The sequence below is a fragment of the Anguilla anguilla genome, chromosome 6, assembly GCF_013347855.1.
Source record: "Anguilla anguilla isolate fAngAng1 chromosome 6, fAngAng1.pri, whole genome shotgun sequence".
NCBI classification, from domain to species: Eukaryota; Metazoa; Chordata; class Actinopteri; order Anguilliformes; family Anguillidae; genus Anguilla; species Anguilla anguilla.
This window is the reverse complement of record NC_049206.1, coordinates 47185320-47202933: the sequence shown is the minus strand read 5'-3', so window position 1 is coordinate 47202933 and position 17614 is coordinate 47185320. Positions and strand designations below refer to the sequence as shown.

Here is a 17614-nt window from a genome sequence, read left to right as displayed (position 1 = left end):
TTGTTGCGAAATAGCGTTTTCATGTCCAAGTTACTATTGCTAACGCTACTCGCACTTTGAACACAGGGCTTGCGTCCGGAAAAAACAATGATTCGGGTGTGTTCTAATGACAGTTGTTTATAAGGTTTATGATTGTTCTAACTGGTAGTCTCCTGAGTATAGCCTGCAGTTCGATGTATGGTCGCACTCTGCCAAACATATGCGCAGTGTTTGTCTTGACTCGACTCGGCTCCACGGCATTTTCAGTGCAGGGCTTTTTGGATTGTAATTATAGAGCAAAGCGCTTTGGACAAGACTTGTGGATATGTGAAACTGCCTTTTGAGGAAAAAGACTGTACCCAGACATGATTTTTTAAAAGTCTGTATATTTCGTCTGGAAAGGGAAATTACCGCATGCTTTTGTTCTCGATTTAGACTCCAACGTTGATAATTTGACGCCTAAGCATAGTGAGCTCACACGTTCACATCTTGCAAACTTGTAGCAAATTATCACAAAAATGAGAAAAGTGAGAGTAAAGCATTGTGTTGGAAATAGGCTTTGGGATTGATTAAATTCAGTTTAATAATGCTTTCCAAGAGCACAACTACTAGCAACACTAGGCTTCCTCAAGACGGAAGGGTATGAAGACTTGTAGGAAAGGTTTCTGTTCGTTCTTTCTCCAGGCTTGTAAAACATCCCCATTAATTACATACACAGCTGCTCTTGGCTGAAACCCTTTCTGTCAGTTAATTGTTGCCATACCAGTGGAGGATGGATGAAGACAATACAGAGATTATCAGTCAGAACCATTAATTGTGCAATTGACTTTTTGCATAATACAAAATAGGCCACTTGAAAGGTGTGTTGTTGCTTAGATGCTTGCCCAAGAGCCTTTCTGTTACTGAAAAGGCAACATGGTTTGACATGGTGTGAACCATCTCTAATCTGTGTTTATACTTACTGGATCATGGCTGTGAGTTCTGAGGGAAAAATACATGTCACCTGTGTATTCTTAAAGAAAAACAGAACTCTGAAATGGCAAATGGTTTTGTTTGGTAATTTTGAGTTTTTGAAGGATGACAATAATGTATATTTTTCTCATTTAATGCTTGTGAGTTTTCGCAATTATGCTTATTTTCGTGGGTGATATTTACTTAAAATCGTGATGCGGTTATCCAGCATTGCTTGGTAACAATGTAGGCCAACAAAAAAACTTGTGAATGCCCTCCCGATAAAAGGAAGTACACCTTGTTGTATGACTATGGAATGCAACTTCCTTCCCTGCAAGCAACTAACTGATTCAGCATTTCCACCACCTGCCCCTTGGTCTTGTTCTTCTCCAAAAATGTCTCTGCTTTCTTAGTCTCTCTTTGTGATTTGGTCAAAGTAGAGCTTGTCTGATGCTTCCCTCCCTGTTTTTCTCTTGGTGTTTTAGTGTAGTATTGTCACGGAAGCTGTGAGTCACATGAGGGTGCAGCAGGAATGATTTGTAATGTAAAAAATTCAAAAATATTCATGGTGTTGACCAAAATTTTCCTAAAGAGTCTTTCTTTTGCTATGATATTGCATAATATTATGAGAAGAAGGTGTCTTACAAATATCACTGACCAATTTGTATCTTTATCCCAATTTTTTTCTGGAGTGACTAAGATAATATATTTTTCTCAGGGAACAGCAGCTCTGTCTAGCTCATTTTATGGTCAGATTTTCTGAGCACACACTAGTTCACCATCTGCTGATCAAACACTTTTAAACTTTTTAAACTGTTTAAGGCTGTTTAAAATTGTTTACTTTCCCAGCAAAGGCACCACATTTCATGAATGAATCGGTATGCCTTACTTTCACAGTCATGAGCAGAGACCATATTAAAAGAAAACATAATTTATATACTTGCCCAAAGAGGGAAAACTGGAATGGAAGTCAAATTAATTTTCGTATTGAATGCACTGACTATAGCCTAGTGCTTTGAATTAGCCTAAATGTAAATTGGTGTCTCAGACGCACATTACAGTTTAATTTCATTCAGATGAAGCTACAAGTTCGGCTGGGGACTTTTCCTAGTCAGAATGCGTGAGGCCATTTGTTTCTGCCAACAATGGCGAATACCCCTAAGGACTGTTCAGTACTTTTTATAAATTCATTATGACAGGACTGCCCCCTGTTCAATGTATACAATTACACTGCAGCTCGATGGGAGTGTGTTCAATGGTGGAGTGAGTATTCAGTCTGGAGGGCATTATGAGGTGTGTATCCTCTCGACAATATTGGTTTTCCGAGACTTTTATTACAGTTTTTTTGTTTCTTTCCACTAATTTATGGTGCAAGAAATCCTTCTAATTCTCCCAGTAAGCGCCCATCTTTGTGGCCGTCTTGTTTTTAAGTGATTTAACAGCCCCGCGTCCCTCCTTTCTTTGTTGTTGTGGAAACGGTGCAGCCGTCAGGGCGAGTGTGGGGGTGCCAGAGGCATAAAGTGTGCACAAAAGGACCTCTGGAGCCGTGGAGGGTGGAAGTGGCCAGAGCAAACAGTGCAGTGCGGCGGGAGGGCCCGGGCATGCCATTGGGCACGGAGCACGCTCTGCCATGGAAACGGAGCTCCGTGGTACAGCCTCACTGACGCGACTGCTTCAGGCCTGAGCTTCGTACTGGACCCTGCGTTAGCCGCAGGGTTCTGATCTACAAAGATAATTCAAAGATACTTCACTCACTGGCAAGCGTGTGTTCTGGCAGGTACCTCTTAAGCTGCAATGTACTATTTTCTTGGAATGAGTAAGCAGTGGAGCATTCCAGCTCCTCCATTATTTTCAGCACAGGAAATTTCCCTTGCGAGGCGGTCGATGCTATCTCTTGAGTGCGGCCAATCTGACTGTTGTTTGGCTCAGATTGAGCGTGAACTTTTGCTGGCTATTGAAATCTGGCAATCACGGAAATGTAGCTCATTCGACCTGAAATCTCACTTTCGGTCACTGACATCAGCTCGCTTGATCGTGACTGTTATTATTGTAAGATTGCGGGCAAGCATTGCGCCGCAATAGCGCAGGAGCGCGGTTCATATTTCGGTAGTGTTTGACTGTCGTCCAGGGCCGTTCAACCTTGTTTACGTTGCATGGCTGAGTTATTTCAAATTTTCGAAGTTTGACTGAGAGTCAGTCTTTTTCTTGCGTCTGAATTCATTTTACAGAAGAAGGGGCTTATGGAACTTTGTTATTTATTTTCTGTGTAAGAACGAGGGAGCCTTTTTATTATTTCTCACACTGCATCGTAAACCAAGCTGGAAAAATGTGATACAGATGCACTGGTTTCTGCGGGCTGCTGTAAAATGCTTGTCTACACAGAGCAATATGCTCCTTTGTTTTTACTAGTTACATTTTTTTTCTCAGAGAGAGTCAGAGTCAATATTGGGCCTTCTCTCTGCTTTTTTGGTTCACCATGGAAACTCTCCTATACAATATTGTTCTCTATAGTCTCCTTACATGACCCCCAGCCAGCAGTAGATTAGGGCTTTGCTCCTTTTCTGGTTCCTTCCATGGCCTCCCTGTTTGCGTTCAACCGCTACAGAACCGCAGAGAACAGACGAACGCGCAGCCTTCTCTTTCTTTAATCCAAAACACGCCGTTGCCGCTTTCATAAAAGGTTCGCCGCAAGGTCCGAAAGCAGAGGAAGTTTTGCCTCGCGGACACGTGCCGCCTGTGAAAGGAGCGGGCGATTTCTCCCCCGGTTGCTCGGTGACAGTAACGATCGCGGTAACGAGGTTTCCCCGGCGATGCGGGGCGCCTCCTGCATGCGCCAGCTGCTCTTTGTGTTCAGAGGGCCGGGATGAAACGGGGGAGAGGGCTGCAGGAACCCCTGATATGCCTTCGGCTCTGGACAATGCTCCCGCTCCACGTTGCCAGTGAGGGGGCGGCGACCTTCTTTACCGGGGCATGAAGGCCGAGAGGAAGCGGACTGTCAGGTGTGCGGTGGCCATCTCGGCAAATCAAAGGATCTCTTTTGCCTGCACTTAATTGGCATAAGGCTCATTGTTCCCACGAAGACGTGTGGTCTTGTACAAGCATTCACACAGGATTTAGTGATCTATTTTTATGGAATCTATTTATTTATTAAGAATTAAAATTGGTCCCTACTGACCTATATTCATCCAAGTACTGTTTGAATGTGATGTACCTACTTAGACAATGATGTATTATTGGCTTTCAATTGATTTGTTCATGAAAAAGGCGAATGCAGCTGACAGGTGCTAATGAGCCGGTTATTAGATTATGAATCCGGGTGATAAATATCTCAGATTTGTATGAGCATGGGAGTCGCCCGTGCGAGCGGAGGGTGTCTCTCTCTCTCATTTAGCCTTCTGGCGACCGTTGACCTCACAGCGGCCGGCCGTTGCCATGGATACGCTCCGGGCCAATTTCGGCGAGGTGTTCTGTTCGCCTACCGTTTGTTTACTGCGCTCGAACACCTCGCTGAAGGCAGTCCGGTCTCCACAATGCTTCAGGACCCTGTCAGAGGGAGTCGGGGGCGAGATCCCAGGTCTGTATAGCTTGCCGTTTCTTCATCTGTAAACAGTGTGTAAACTTAGTAGTGACAGCTTGCAGCAGGTAGGCCGGTTTATGCGATTTGTCACGTACTAGGCGTAGATAAAACTTTAGGTTTATGGTCATGAGGACTGGAGTGGTTTTATACTGCTAGTACTGAGCTTTGCAGGATGCCAGCTTGTGTGATCGGTATTAGTGTATGATTTTCAGGATGGTTTTTTTTCCCTGAAAGAGGCCAATTTTCTCCTCCTCCTCCTCGCCCCCTGTGTTGAGCAGAGATGACTGGCCCTCGCAGTTCTGCAGCTCTTTGGTCAAGCAGCCGGGTGATTACAGGTGTATTTTTATCCCGGCGATGTAAAATTAGCCCTGTGCTGTGTCTGCATCCGCTTGCTCGTACATCCGGCCTTATCCGTGAAAATGCCCCGTCGTCCCGCGGGCTCCGAGTGGCAGGTAATGCGGGCGCAGCTGGAGTCGTTCTGAACGTTCGAACGCCGAGTTCCAGACTCTGCCGCTGCTAAATTTGTTATCGCTCAGACACAGGAAGCGTAGGACAGTTGTGTCGTGTGCGCTTGCTTGTGTGTGCTTGTGGGTGTGTGTGTGTGTTTGTGTGTGTGGGCATACGTGTGTGTGCGTGTGTGTGTGTGTTTGTGTGTGTGGGCATGTATCTTCAGATGGGGATGGGGATGGGTAAGAGGAAGTGGAAGCGGTCAGGTCACGGGTCAGGGCTGTGCACCTGTGTTTCTTGCTGGTGTTTGTTGAATGAGTTAGCATCTCGCTAGTGGCCACGCCTGCAGAAAGCGTGATTGATTCACTCGGCTCTGTCCAGAACTGGACTAGAGTGTCCATACCATGGTCTCCTGCCTCCAGCCTGATGTAGTTAATCCATCTCCAGCAAAAGCCCATTGGAAAAGCAAACACAGCTGCGGGGGGAGCAGCAGCTGCTGTGGAACCCGCCGACAGCGCTCTTACTACGTTCTCGCTACGTCGCTGGGGAGTTTTTGTAACGTGAGAACATTGCTGCGACGTTACAGAAACTTCCCAGTAACATTATGAGAAGACTGTATTTTTGTCCGATTTGGTGTGACGAGACGTGTGGTTGTTCTGAGATACAATGATCTATTGTATACAATACAGTACAATCCTCGCTCTACCTGTAGCCAATCATTTGTTTGCTATGTCGCTATAAGGTGGCCATTTTTTTCCAGCAGATTAACGCATCTATCATTTTTTCTGCATAGAGCAAAAACTGTTGGGGGGCGAAGAAGGACTGGAGCAGTTTGCGGAATCGAAAGGGTTAAACCTGCTTTGTTCCTCTCGTGTAGTGGATGTGGCCACAGGTTCGTAGGCCAGCTGCAGAACGCACACCAGATTGAAAGAGCCCTGGAGTCTTTGTAGGGTCGGCGGAGAAGAAGGGCTCTCTGTTTGGCGCAGCCGCCGCGGTGTGGAATGTCTGTGAGATTTTCCACCCAATTAACCTTCATTTTCTCGTGCAAGCAGGCTTTTCCACCCACCCACCCCCCCCCCTCACTCCCCACCCCCCCGTTTTTTGATCTAGGAATGCGATAGGCTTGGCCGTCTTGGCTTTTGTAGCTCTCAGCCAGCCAGGCTCACGCCCGGCGTCTGACGAGGGAGGGGGGAGGGGGGGGGGGCCATTGATTGTTTTTGGGTCAAAGAAAACGTGTAGCCCGAACGGGCGAAAGTACGCTCGATTAGAGTCGCCGAGGAGCCAACGCCGCCGAGAAAGTCGGCGCGGCGCTGATACGGTCTCCGCGGGTTATTCCTGCCCAGAGCAGCCTCTCATACGACTGGCCGCTCTGTTCAGAACGTCCTGGTACGGTAAGGTTTTGGTGATTACACCCAGGTTTTCCTCCACAGAATCCGCCTGTCGCTGAATCTGCCTCATATTGAGTATGGAGGTGCAATTGAGTATGGAGAATGCTGAAAGCTTCCGTTTTTCCGTCTTGTTCAATGAGGAGAACAGTGTCAGTGTTACCGGGCCGAGATGAATCTTCACGGATTTCCCGCGTCTGAGAAATGTGGGCGGAGTTTACTCTTCGTTCTTTCGTAATGGCCTGCTTCCTTGTTGCCTCCTTCAGAAAACTTTGTGTGAAGATCCCCTGTCTATACGTGACCGGGTCACACATAGACACGCAATTTGACCTGCAGTCACATGGCGGTCAGTCAGGGTGCCTTTGCACACGAGGTTGAGAGAGCGGAACATCATGTCTCCAGTGAGCATCTTTGTTACACTGGTGATGGTGTGTTACCATGACCTCCAGAGAGTCATAGATTAAGAGCGGAAGGCCGTCATTTTTCAGCTGCTGAAGGGCAATTATGTCCATATTAATTATAACGCATGTTATTTGTGTAATGCCTCTCAGGTACAGTCTGAAAGTGCTCAATATTGAGAAATTCAAGATGGCGCTGTCCCTACAAAAATAGTGTGCTGCCAGTATACTGAAATAACATGCATTATCAACATTTCACAATAGGTAGGTAAATAGGCAAAATATTTCTGCTTTCCGATACTGCATTTTTTTTAAAAATGCATTGTTGTGAAGTGTATTTACCAGTATACATTTTCCACATATTTACAGAGTATTGCAGTACTCCATTATCATAAGGGACCGGCAGCTATAGGTTCAAAGACTCCCAGGGGAAACCAAAAGGCGTCTGAATGACTTCTGCCATTTGCTTCTCAGCCATTTGCTTAGAACTGCTGAAGTGTTTCTTGTCATTGACCAGCAGCCTAAATGTCTTAAGGTTTTTAACAGTGTCATATTGTGAATTTGCCCTATATCTTGTGTGGTTTCCCCTTTCAGCTGTAACACCAAAAAAGTAACATCAGGCAATTTCTCATCCTGAAATTAACGCACAACTAATATACCTATAAATTACATTGACAGAAAAATAGTAATTGTACTCTTTATCTATTTATATTTTGTTGTGTCTGAGCTGCACCAATAGCTTGTAAGATGATTGAGCTACGGTGTTTTGTGCTCAGATAATGTCTGACTTGGAAGCAATCAGCTACTTTATTGAAATAAGAAAGACATCCTAGGTGCTGTTGGACACAGAGTGCTCTGTTAGCGTCCGATAGCATAGCACCACTGTCATGTCTTGCTCTCAGTATGTGGGCACGTTAATGACTGAGAATAGAGCTGCCAGGAATGACTCATAATTATAACCACGCCAACCATGACATGGTTTCAGTTTATTTTTGCGCAACAGCGCTACAGTACGTTAGCCTTGTGCACATTGTGGCCTAACGGACATTTTTGCGTTTACGTTTTTTCCGTCGCATGACAATGATGTCCAGCCCACCCAATCCCACAATTCCGCAGCAGTCACTGCATCACCGTTCTTCTTTCACGCTCATGCCCCTGAACTGCCAGAACTCAAGGCAAACCAGGCAAACAAGAAACAGGACATTCAGACTTTTCAAAAACCGGAAAAAAGGTTGAATGAGGTGATCAAGACCTGACGGGCGGCCATTTTGTCATCCAGGCCCGGCCACGTGGCTCTATTGGTCGGTTCCGTCCTGTCAGCGCAGGACGTGCACCCCCTACATATTGCCCGATATTTCCACATAGGAAATGTTTACCACGCGGCTTTTGATAATGCCGATTATTATTTGCCCGCGGGTGTAATTTGCGAAGCCGTCCATCTTCGCGTGCGGAGAGAGCGGCTTTCCCTGCGGAGCTGAGGGAGTGAGAAGGCCCGGTTAGGCGCCCTATGGTCTGCCCGACCGACCGGCGAGGGGAAACCACAGCGGGGGCCCCGGGGTCTAATAATGATGCTTTACAGTAAATCTGATGGCATCGGTGGTCCCGTTTAGGATAATGACCACCCAGCAAAAACCTGTGCGCCAGCGCGTCGTCCATTTCGGATGACGTTATGGCGGAATTAAATGGTGGCCCGCTCCATTTCCTGCTAACGCTATGGATTCTCGTTCAGAACTGTTCGCCAAAAGATTGAGTTTGTATAGTTTTGTATATGATAACCATTAATGAGCCCTTTGTGCGGTCGGTGTTCCTGGTGACCGCTGTGCATTTATGGTCGCAGTTAGCCAGAATGACATCATGACAGTTCCAGCGGTTAATCAACGCAAGAAAAACACGAGGGAAGCTCGTCTTCCCCCCCCGCCCCGAGACGTTGAAAACACAGTCTCCTAAATACAGTCTGTCTCGCTCGGTTGCTAATTTGCGGACAAAGAGCTGCAGTTATAAGGTGGTTGTTAGCAGTTGCGTATCCCCGTGTCAGCTATGCGGCTATGGTCGCGCGCTGGAGAGAAACAATGCTAAGGAGCGGCGGACTGTTTTAAGAGCACGGTTGTGTGTAGAGCGCGGGCCCCCTCCCTGAGCTATAATCCCGTCAAACCCGCTGCTTTTTCACAGGCATCCCTTGACTAGCAGAGGCCCTGCTCTGCTCGAGGCCCATCCCCCATTTCCATACCATAGTAGGGAATGACATCTTAGCCTGTGACATGCTGTGCCAGAGCTTCCTTTAATTACAGAGTCTTATATTCTGCAAGCCCCCCCCCCCCCCACCCTATTCCCCCTCCCTGCCTTTTTTAAAATAATGATCAGCCCCTTAACACCCCACCCCACACACACACACACTCACAAACACAGACACACACATTCACACGCACACTTACACACATTCCTACGCGCATGTTTACACACACATTTGCATAAACACACACAAGCACGTATACTCATATACACACACATTCATATGCACCTATTCACTCACATGCATACACACACACACACACACATTCACACGCACACTTACACACATTCCTATGCGCATGTTTACACACACATTTGCATAAACACACACAAGCACGTATACCCATATACACACACATTCATACGCACCTATTCACTCACATGCATACACAAACACACACACACAAAAGACACTCAGACATGCTCAGACACTCAGCAGTAGGGCGGACTTGGGGCAGGGAAGCGAGCGCACGTGTGCACGCATACGCACAGACAGACCCGCACGTGGACAGGCACGGCCGCGGACTTGCGTGCGTACAAACACACACACACACACACACACACACACACGCACGCAGGCCGGCCGGCTGAGAGGAAACTCTTGGGGGAGACTTCTGGCAGCCCTTCTCCGTGGCTAAACGGTCCTTCTCCTTTTTTCTTTTTTGTGCTCTTTGTTTTTCAGAAGGACGTTCCCGGCTCTGAGAGCGGGAACAGTAGAAATGAGGAGCAGGTGGCGGTGGCGGGGGCCCCGGTCGCGTTTCCTTGTTGTGGGGGAGAGGACGGCTCTGGCCCCCGGCCCGCGCCCCGTGTAGTCGCTCCAGACAGAGCTGGCCTTTGTTTCCGTCGAGCCCGCGGGGGTAAAAATGGCAGAGCCCCAGTCCCTAAAATCCTTAAAGATTAAGGAACTTATACAGAGAAAATTGGGCTCCTCTACCCCTGCGTAGGATCAATGCGACCTCTTCTGACCCCAGAACTTTGGTTTTCGTTGGGATTTGTCTGTTGTTTCTGGCGGATTCCAGGCTCGGTGCAGGCCAAGTTGTAACGGGGAGGCAGTGGTAGTGTGTGTGTGTGTGTCTGTGTGTGTTTGTGCACGTGCATGCGTGTGTGTGTGTGTGCATTCTGTATGCCCTCCCCATAGCACTGTAGTCCGATATGCTACTCAAGCCTTTGTGATTAAAACAAAGCCTTGCTCTTATGAGACGATGGTTCCTATCCCATCCCTCTTTCTCCCTTCTCCCTACATTTTTCCTTTCCTCTCCCTTCCCCCCAAAGTTTCCTTTCTCTTCACTCTTCTTTTCCCTTTTGATTCTTCCTCCCTTCTTCCCCCTTCCTCTCTCACTCCCTCTCTCTCTCTCGGGTTGCATAAGAGCTGCTGTTGTGGCTTCCCGGACTCCCTTTGGATGGGGATCCGATTTCCTTCGGTTGCGACATTTCCCCCAAAACGTTTTGTTTCCATTATGCTCTCCGTTCCCGATCCTTCTATGACATCGCTTTGCAGTTCCCTGTTACGTAACCACTTATGTGGGTCTGCCCTCAGATTCCTTTCCTCCTGCAGTCTGCGGATGGCGGTCTGTCTCTCCCCGCTCTTCCTGGAAACGGCACCGGCTCTGAACCCGCTTTTATCGAATCGTTCAGTCCGGACATCACTGAGATTCTATTACGAATATGTCAAACAGCCATCAGCAGCCCCTCTCTTTTATCCTGGCCCGGGCTGGCTGAATCGCTCGCTTGATCCAGAACATTCCTCCTGCCATTTTTCAGTCTTGCCCAATATGTTGTGTAACACAAGGCTGGTGTGTTTTTTTTTTTCCCCTCCAAAATTCCTTGTGGTCCCCAGTGAAATACGCTCTTTGGCCTCAGACTCCCTTACTCCTTATATAATATTATATAAGCAAGAGGGGCTTGTTTGGGATGTATTTTACTCTCTCAGTCATGGACACTCTGCAACAGCTGTTTTGCTTTCGAAATATGTTGCGAAATGTTTTATAGCTTTTTAACTTTGCATCGGGCTTACAATGAGATAAAATGGCAGGTTTGGGTTTCTTGTCTGCCATCGTAACATTCCCAGCAACAGAAATGCATTTCTACACTCAGAAAAAGGTAAACAAACTGATCGTGGTTGTCTTTGTTGCTTAGGAGCCTGTCGGTCAGGTACGTCCACTTCTCCATTTCCAGCTTTTGTTGGCTTGAAATCGAAACTGCCAGCTGGTTGCCTTTGGAGATCGCATTTGTCGAAGTTTTTGTAGCTCTTAAAAACATACGAATTTAGAATTCAGTTATGGGAAATCTAGTTGCAATGACATCAACTCAGGCCATGCGCTGTGTCTGAAGTTAATGTTGTGGGGCCCCTGCAGTTGGACCCAAAATGGACGCCTGCTGCTTTGCAGAGCCAGTCTCTTGTCCTGCAGTGGTATGCTTGGAACACCGTGTGTGTTTTCAGGCCAACAGCGGTCACATGGTTTGTCACCTGGTAGAAACCAGATTCTCGTCTGTATTCAGTGGGGTCTTTCCTGTTTCTTTGGCCAGGAAGCGGCTTGGTAGTCGAAGCCCGCAACGGGGTCGAGAGAAGGAAGCGAGCGGTCTGGGGGCCCACGGCGAGCACGGAACGCGCCCCGCCCTCCCCAACAGCAGGGGGGGGGGGGGGGAAGACAAGGGCCCCCTCTCTGTCCTCCAGAGGAAACGGGGCCTGTTTCCTGACCCCCCTCTCCCCCCCCTGTCCCGTTTAAGGCTCTTTTAATGCTCCCAGTGCAGCGCGCTGACTCTCGAGGCACGGTGGCCATGTGTGACCTCATTGTGTTGCAGAGTCTCTCCCCCCCCGCGGAAACTTTAAAAAAAATACACGCGTAACATCCAACGCTTTTACTCCCACACCCCCGTAAGAAGCGAACCTTTCAAGCGGGGCGACGGGTCAGCTGATGGGAAGCGGCTGGCGATTTAAAAAAAAAAAAAAAAAAAAAAAAGAAAAAAAACGAGGCTCCGCCCGTTCTCTCGCGGGCCCCGCCCTGCCGCGCACACACAGAGAGGGACTGTGTTCGGCGCGGCCGTGTGTGTGTGTGCATGCGGCGGCGCGCACGTGTGTGGAGTCCTTCGTCGGGGCGGCCTCTCGCTTCCAGGAGAAGGAGCTCGTCAGCAGAATTCCTGAGTTTCTTTTTCTGGGCTCCGCCTCTGGCGCCGAGCCACCCCGAAAACCCTCGGCTCCGCGGGGACGCGTTATAAATGTTTAATCGCGGCCGACTGAACGACTGACTGAACGACCGACCGAGCGATCCTTCTTTTTTTAGACCCGCGTCGTTAAAACGGCACTGACCCGCTGACTTCAGTCTAGGCCTGCTGAGAGAATATGGTACAATCAAAAAATGACGATAAAATAGAAACCCAACATTTGGTGTGGACCTGGTCTGATTGTGGGGGACATGGTAATGTTAAGGACACAATGCCAAGTGTCTTTTACGTCCATCCTTATTTGGCAAGGTTGAGCGAGGTTGCTTCGTTATGCAAAATACATAATTAAACTGACAAAATGTAAACGATGAGAGGTCATCGGCAAGTAACACAATAACTCGCTAAGAGAAGGGAAGTGCTAAAGCCATGCAGGAAGCAATGTTAACACGGTGCAACAAAGACCAACAAAGTTCTGCGGTGGCAACCTTATGTTTCCTGAACCTAGCAGTGTATATTATCGCTGGCATCTGAATCAGTGATGGATTGATCCTGTTCAGGAGAGCCAAGATAAGCGAACGGTAAAGAGATACCACATCAGCGAAAAGTCAGCGATGAGAGCGACGTGTTTTCCAGGTGTTGTAGGCCATAGGTACTTCAGTGATCTTCAGTGCTCTTTCATTCAGTAATTGTTATACAGTGCATTTGCACTTTCCTTCGATTATACAAAACATTTTATTACAAATGCACTTTTGCCCTCGGTTTTACATTTTTTGATAAAATGGCGACTACAGTTCCTTGAGTGAAAACACCTGTTTTATTCCTTTAAAATCCCACTGCCGCGTTAAAGCAGTGCATTTGTACCCAGGATGGGGGTTAGTTCGAATGAACGGTTGGGGTCCCTGGAGGAGGCGGGACTTAAAGGAAGAAGAGAGGGCGGATTGATTTGAGCTCTCCAAGGTTTGCGCGGAGGAGCTGGGCGTGTTTACACAGGCTTAGCCGCGACCACCACATCCTGCCCATTAGTGCGCATACTGCCTGTGTGTAATGTTTGCGCACATGCACATTAACCAGGTGCGCCCCAGAAAAATGGGAGGACCTCGCCCGTTTTTTTGGGGGGAAAAGTAAGCGGGGGGTTTAAAGGACGGCCGTGAATATGGCGGTTGTACCCGGCGTCTCCCTGGGGTTGTTTACCAAATGGAAACGGAACTGAACCGAAATGGAGCTAGCTGGCGGTCGTCGGAGGAAGGCGACACACTGTTCTGTGACCGCCAGAGAATGCGGTGCTGACCCACTGTGCCGAATACGGCCAACGGAAAGCCCGCGGACCGCGCTCTCAGCCGGGCGTGTCGGGAATGAGCGTCCGCACTGAGAGACAGTCCAGTTTCTGAAGACAGGCATTGGGACAACCACTGGAAATCTACCATAGACTGTAGAAAATCTATGAACCAAGTCACTGTGACATCATCCGTTGATGGCGCCGCCATCTTGTGCAAATTGGAGCCAGAGACAGTGCAGTAGGAAAAAGGGGCGCGAAGTACAACCGAGTCTGTGTCGCACAGTGACGAAAACTGTCCACAAAATATTAGAATATTGTCTAAATAACACAATGACTTGGCACATGGGGAGACATTAGACGAATCATATGGTGTAGTGTGTAACAGAATTCATTAATCCACTTCAATTGAAATCAGTTTTCTTATTCTGCGCTGGATAGTTTATGTGTTTAAGTGTTCTATGGAGTTTAATTCTCAATGTGCTTGTCAGATGTAAGCATGGCAGAGACACTCCAAACATTTTCACCATATGCTTTCTGTAGTCTGAAAGAGGCAGAGGAATGACTTGAACCTCATTAATGTCATCTGTGCTTATGTGACCACACATCAGCCGTACCCCCACCCCCCCCCCCCCCCCCAAACACACACACACTCACACACACACACAGCCACGTCGCTCTGTTATTAGCGCTGTTGGGTTCATGTCTGGGGTGTCTGAGTGTGTCAGGCCCTTCCTGATGGAATTCTGTGTGTAATGGTTCTTATGGGCTGTGATGGATGGGCCCAGCCCCCGGGGGAGGGGGACGGTGGGGGTTTGGGGTGGGGTGCGGCAGCATCTGGACGCAGAGTATAATGGCCAGAGCTAGGCACTCGCGCTGCCTTTGTGTCCCCCGGGACAATGGCGCATAATTTGATGTTTTGTGCGCCCCACTCGGCCAGAAGAAGAGGGCCGGGGGTGTGCGGCTCCTGGCAAGAGGTCTCCCAGTGAGATGGTTAATGAAGGCGACTGAGCGTGAATGAAGAGGACCCCCCCCCCCCCCCCCCAATACAACCGCACACTCATACTCGCACACATATGCAACAGACACACACATATGCAGCTGGCACACACACACGCAACAGACACACACATACGCAGCTGGCGCACACACACGCAACAGACACACACATATGCAACTGCCACACACACACACACCCACACACGCAACAGACACACGCACACATACGCAACTGGCGCACGCACGCACACACACATACGCAACAGACGCACACATACACACTCAGACACACTCTCTCTCTCTCTTTCTCTCTTGCTCTTCACTTTTCTAAGTTGGAATATCACTGCTACGCTTAGTGGCACGTAGCTAATTTTCAAACAAAGTCCAAACTCACAAAGAGCAAAAACACAAATGCTAACTTATGGCTTTAGTTCTGGATCTCTCTTACAGCAGTGCTAATGCAGCTGAAGGTCGGAGGTGTGTGTGGGGGAATATGTTAAACCTGCTGTCCCAACCTTTCTTTTAGCCTCCTCCCCTCTCTGCTCCTCTACATACTAACTGGTCAATTTCACTGATGGATTGCGAAGAGGGCGCTCTAATTATTCCCCAACAAAACCCTGCCATATGGTAACAAGTGAGCCAAACACTAATTTTATTAATCATTACACTTTCACCGGTGGCGACGGAGACAGAAGGGAGTCGACCTTATTCAATTACGGCGCAGATAACGCATTTGTGCTCCTGTCCGTGCCCTTCCTGTCAGGCGTTATAAATGAGCCGGACCAGAGCGGGCGAGCGCAGGGAGAGACCTACTGTAGCTCCTGGTTTTTAAACAAACCCGACCGAATTTTGTTTGTCGCGTCAAGGCGAAAGAGAGCGGAGAGAGCCAGACCAGAGCAGACGAGCGCAGCCGCGTGGATGAAAAGGGCGTCTCGTCTCTCTCTGGAATGTCTCCCGGGCGCGTTCTCTTTTTTTTTGGGCTCCGCCAGATCGGGGGGCCCCGCCCCGAGCGAGCACAAGGCCCTCCTCTGTCCCGGGGAGGAAGCGGGTCAGGCTTCCTGGTCCCGGAGCCGCGGCGCTGCTAGGTGTGGACCGGCGGCTTCCTCGCGCAGAAAGCGAGTCTCTCTCTCTCCGCTCCTTGGCGCCCGGCTCTGTTTTTTCCCCCCCCCCCTCTCGCTAATGTTTCTGCTGCGCTCTGTAATCTCTGCTTCCCCGCTGCTTTCCCATGAGAAGCGACTCCCCCCCCCTGCCCCCCCCCCCCCCTTACCCACGTCCTTCTCCTTCGACCTCCGCCAACCCCAGTCACTCCTCAGAGCGGCAGAGAGCGCCCTTTCTGTCTGGCTATCGTCCTCACGCGTCGAGCGTGTGGGAACGCGCTCGAACCGGGGGCCGTCGGACGCGCTGCGCGGCCCTCCTTGCGCCGTCTGGGTTCGCGCAGCGAGTCGGGGAGGGTAAACATTCCGAGCGGGCTCTTCTGGGGGGCGGAATATACCGGAACACAGAGAGCAGAATGACATCACCGACACACAAAGTAGTAACGACCCAGTGACTTGGCAGAAGTGCGCTGCCAGATCGGTGGCTGTTGGGCCGTCTCTTCATCCAGGCCTGGCTGCACGCCGCCCTCTCCTAACCTCCCTCGTTGGGACAGCCCCGTTCCTCCCGCACTCGCCGTTACGCAGTGTAGCACAGTGGGTAAGGAATTGGGCTTGTAACCGAAAGGTCGCAGGTTCGATTCCCGGGTAAGGACACTGCCGTTGTACCCTTGAGCAAGGTACTTAACCTGCATTGCTTCAGTATATATCCAGCTGTATAAATGGATACAATGTAAAAATGCTATGTAAAAGTTGTGTAAGTCGCTCTGGATAACAGCGTCTGCTAAATGCCTGTAATGTAAATGCCTGTAATGTTACGGAGTCGACGCGAGGGGGAAAATGGCGGCTTTTTTACCTCGGGCCTGTAACGTCAGAGCAGGTGCGAAGGAGCAGGAGAGAGTGCCAAGGCTGCCGCACAGGCCCTGCACGTCGGAGATGAAAAAGAGGACAGAGGACGCGGGGGGTCATTACCAGGGCGGGGCAGGGGGTAATTAGGGAGGGACGGCACGATGTGGGGTCTGACCCCTCCCCCTTCCGTGATGCTTAATCTCCGGCTGCATTTCGAGCCAGACGCCGGCATATCAAAGGTCCTGGTTTAATGAAGTAATCAGCGGTCGTTCAGAAACTCCGGGAGGTGATAAGATGTAATATAAAACCAGAGCACATACTGTAGGACTCCTAAGTCGGGCCATAGGATTGTGTGAAAAGAAGATTGTTCCCGGGCCCCCCCCGACACCATTAATTGCGGTTGTCACTGGCGGAGGGTTTGCGGAACAGGCAGACACCTGCTCTGTTATTCCCCCTTTTCCTCCCTCCCTCCTCCTCGGGGGGATTTGGCCCGTCCCCTGGCAACCGTAGAACCCCGGGCCTCCTCCTGATGGCCGGAGAGGATTTAGAGAGAGGTAAATGCGCAGCGGCAGGGCTGAGGGGGAAGGAGTTTCCTCGCTGTCTGGCGCTCTTCGATCGCGTGCGGCGGCGGCGCACCCCGGGCCGTGGCGTCAGGGAGGCACGCCGCGGACACGGTTCCCTCTCAAACCTCAAATATGCGCATGGCAGGAACGTGTGTGTGTGGGGGGGGGGAAGGGAGGCATGGAAACCATAACATTTGGTTGCCGCGTGAGGGACGTCAGTACCACAGAATGTCCTCTGCCTCCTTCCCTCCGTAATTAGATTTCTTGGCTGAGGGCTGAACACCGCAGTGCCACTGTGGCTGACAATACTATCTCCCCTCTCTCTCTCTCTCTCTCTTTCTCTCTTCTCCCTTTCTCCTTCTTTTTCTCTGCATTCTTTCCCTCCCTTGACTTTTTCTGCCGACTGTGCCCCCCCCGCCATGAGCATGCTGTGTGGTGCGGTAGTCTTGCTCCTGGCTCTATGGTGGCATGCAGTGTCAAAGGAGAGCAGCAGTCTGAGTGCATCTCCCCGGTGGTCTGCCGCCATTACGGCTCCTAGTCTGGCCCAGTCGTTCCATCATTTCCCCCTGTGGAAAACCACATTGGCTAGGCTGTCACAGTCCTGTTTTAACCAATGGAAGGAAATTGTAAAGGTCACAAGCACTGAATTCT

At 49.5% G+C, this 17614-nt stretch overlaps 1 protein-coding gene across 1 annotated transcript in view; it reads left to right on the top strand.

Moving 5' to 3' along the window:
* LOC118230226 (T-lymphoma invasion and metastasis-inducing protein 2-like) overlaps nucleotides 1-17614 on the top strand; it is a 57553-nt gene that overhangs the window by 885 nt on the left and 39054 nt on the right. The window lies entirely within an intron of this gene.